Source organism: Eleutherodactylus coqui, chromosome 7 (genome assembly GCF_035609145.1).
Source record: "Eleutherodactylus coqui strain aEleCoq1 chromosome 7, aEleCoq1.hap1, whole genome shotgun sequence".
NCBI lineage: Eukaryota > Metazoa > Chordata > Amphibia > Anura > Eleutherodactylidae > Eleutherodactylus > Eleutherodactylus coqui.
In genome coordinates this window covers 167,355,750-167,359,746 of record NC_089843.1, presented here as the reverse complement: position 1 = coordinate 167,359,746, position 3,997 = coordinate 167,355,750, and positions in this window count along the sequence as shown.

The window sequence follows — 3,997 nt, the reverse complement described above, 5'->3', positions numbered from 1 at the left end:
AAGCTGCAGTCACGTGACCCGATCCGGGATAGTCACTTCCGGGAAGCGCTGGGCGGCCATGTTTGTTGAGGGCTTGGTCAGCGTCGTATTTACGCGCTGCATAGAGTAGCTGACTGACGTGAAAAATGACGTATCCAACACCGGGGACGGATATAAGATATCCCACAGCACATAATAACCCCTCCAGGCCTCCTGTGGAGAATGTGTTTGCAGGCAGATGACATTAGTGCTCATGGGTCTCCAGGCTCTGTTGTGTGGAGGACATGATGAGTGTGGGGGTCGCCATTGCCACTAGTTGTGGGGATGTAGAATAAGGCCCCTTTCACACCTGCGTTACCATCCGTTTAGTTTCTGTCTCTTCGGACAGGTTTGGGTTTGCTTGTGTTGCGTTATATTGGTTTATAGCGCCGCCGGCCGCGTTATGCTTTCGCCTGCAGGGAAGCCTTTCTGTTTGATGTCATTGGGGTTTCAGCAAAACTGATAGTAATGAGGGGAAAAAATGCATCTTTTTCTTTTTAAATTAACCCCAAAACGCAGCAGAGACAGAAACCCTCAACGGATCCCGAGGCCAAATGTCACACGGGCGCGGGCGATGCCAGGCTGTGAGCCGCCAACATGCCATTTCCCTAGATTGCGGAGCGTCGCCCATTGTTTTCAATGGGAAACATCACATCGCCCTTCCATGCGTCTCTGACGTACGGCGATGTGCGCCAGCCCCATTATAAACAATATGCGATGCGAGGGAATGCCCCAACATAGGACGTGCCGCCATTTGTGTCTGACCTCGTTCAAAGCAACGGGATTCATATCCATGTGAGACCCGTGCGTCTCTACCGACTATGAACCCTATGCTTTAGCATGAGGGCAAACACAGGAGCCATTTATATTTCTGGCATCGCAGTGCGGGAAAGAATAGCAGCATGCCCCATCTTTGGGCGTTCCTGCGGTACACACGCCATTGCCCATGGTTTTCAGTGGCGCCGGCGTGCGAGTGTAATGTGAGGTTTCCCCGATTAAAAACAATGGGGAACACTCTGTAATCCCCCGCTGCGCTCGAGAATGGTTTATAACGCACCCCATCGTTGTGATGGGAGATACGGTGCGTTAAAAAACACAAAAACACACCAAAATAGAACAGTGAAAATCGCGCTTGAGCGCAGGTCTGCCAGGCTTCATTGAAATCAATGGGAGCATTGTACCACGTCAAAATGTGGTAAAAAGCACGTACGCGAGCGGCCTTAGACTAGTTCCATACCGGCAATTGCGGCAAAAATCACGTTTGCTCCTGCTATTTTTTAGCTTTTTTTCTTTTTTAAGAATATCGCATTGCTGCCAACTGCGATAAAATCACGCAATATTTTTATTGCAAAAGTCAATAGGACACTCTAATGTTGAAATCGCATTTCAAGTTGTGCGTTGTGAAGCGATAAAAAGGCTCTATAGGGAAACATGGGAGATAAAACATAACCGCAGATCGCAGACAAATAACGCAGAACATCGCTAATGGGAAGGAAACCATTGAAAATCATTGGTTTCATAATCTGCTTTTTTACTCAATCGCGCAGTTTTCTAACACCTCAGGAATACATCTTTTGGGATGTTTTCACACACAAATTCTGGCAATTTGTGAGCCCACCCCGTGCTATTCACTCGAATGGGAAGTGCCGGAGATGGCGGAGTGCAAGTGCTCAGCGGCCATTCGCTGCCAGCATACTATCACGCCTAAGGCCGCGCTGCCACACGGGTTTGTAAAAATGCAGTGCTTTAGAACGGCTGACAGCGTTTTTAGCGCACCCCGTCATTGCAATGGGTGATATGGTGAGGCAAGAACACACTGAACGCACAAAGATAGAACAGTGTTCATTTTAGCGCGCGTTAGAAACGCTCATCTGAGAAGCTACATTTAAAAGAAACAGCGTTTCAGAGTCCCAAGTGCAGCGTTTTTAGCAGGAGTTTCAAATGTACGCTAAAGGCTATAAGAAAACACGTGTGAGAGAGAGGACTTAGGCCGGCTGCACATGGGAGAGAAAGTTGTGCAACGCACAAATATGAACCCTATTCTTTTGAATGCGTCATACACGTGAGCGATTGGTTCCCAAAACAATTCGCAGCATGTTCCACCTTTCTGCGTGCCCTCGCATCGGCCATTGTTTCCAATGGGGCCGGTGGCAGCATGGCCTTACAAAGCTAGTTGCACACAGTGTGACGGGAGGTCTCCCCAGTGAAAACAATGGGAGAAACTCTAGAATACACTGCCGCGGTGAAGGATCGCCTCTTCCCCAAAAGGGATGCAAGGCATTTTGGCGAGCGCGAAATCTGGGCTGAATTCCCGTCCCCATATCGCATTCGCCCGTGTGAGGTTAGCCTTACTGGACACAAATTCCTCTTCAAACAGCCGACTGGTGAAAGTGCAGAGAGTGCGACCCCCAACGACCCCCTGTATTCATGGCATAATAGGCCACCAATTCTAAAATCCCGGGTAACCCCTTCAGCAAGAAAAATTCTGCAGGCTATACAGTATTTGATAGTTGGGGGGGGGGGGGGGGGGGGAGTTGGGGGAGAACATCTCGTTGAAGGCAGAAATGTAGAATAAATGGCTCAGCTGGGGATCACCGGTATGTGTTATAGAATGGTAAACCTCGCATTGCACTCACGTGCACCTTGCAATGTTGTGCCAGCCCCATTAAAAACAAACAATGGGCGACGCATGCCGTGACTTTTTATCGCACTGCAACACTCGGGGGGGGGGGGGGGGGGAGAGGGGTGAGGTGATGTCTATGACAACATTCAAAAGATTTGTACACCTTTCATGATTTTAATCGGCCGTGTGAAGTTAGCCTAAGCCCGCACAAACAAAATCTGCTGTACGGTGGATTTGTTGCAGACTTTCCACAACTGAAAGAGTCTGTATCAAAATTTTTGTAAAAATCTACACCCCTTAGTGCAGTGGTGGTGAACCTATGCCATGCGTACCAGAGGCGGCTGCTCACCACAGTACTCACTCAGTGGCACTGATCCCGGCACACACTGTGACGTGAGTGTGCAACCAGGATCCTTCTCCCCTGACATCTCCTACAAGGTTCTGCAAGATCAGGGGAGGAGGCGCCTGGTAGCACACACTGACGTCAGTGTGCACCTGGGATCACCGCCAGCAGCAGCGCTGAGCAGAGAAAGGGGAAGTATATGGGTCTCAGGGGGACACTATTACTACTGGGGCTAACATCGGGGATACTATTAGCAACAGTGTCCCCTATATTGGCCCCAGTAGTGATAGCATTACTGCTGGGGCCGCCACCATTGCCGCTGTGGGGCGTTACCATTGCCGCTGGGCTATGTTTACATGTGGCGAAAATGCTGCAGAATGTCCTCAATGGAAAATTTCTGTGGCAAATTCCGCAGCATTTCCACATCCAAAAAGCAGTCAAAATCTGCACACTTATTTTGAAACATCCGTGTCCTTTTTATAATGATGGAGGCAAAAATCGTACGTTGTAATAAGCCCCGCCCCCTGTGTTGGCACTTTGCGATAAATTAGTAGGTTTCGGGTTGCAGTTTGGGCACTCAGTCTCTAAAAGGCTCGCCATCACTGCCTTAGTGCATATCCACAGCAGATATCGCTGTTTCCGTTAAAGGTGTGAAGTCTGCTGTGGATCCGCCCAGAAGGTATTGATTTGCTTTGGATATTCCCCTGTTGATGTTTGTCTGTCCACCTTCAACATATATACTGTAAGTTTGGTGAAGCTTTAGGTTTGCTCCTTGGTCTAGTCCATGAGGACATCGGACAGCCGATCTGGGCACCATGTTGGATGGTCCATTGCTTCCCTGATTAAGACCACCAATCCCACAGAATTGCTCCTTGATCATGGACTCTAATGCAGAATAAAGGGATGTCCGGGAATCACAAGACTGTGAAATGGTACAAGGCGGCGCACAGAAAGCTCTCGTTATACGTCAATGTATCTTGCGACTTAGAGAAATCTAAGAGACGAGACAGAAG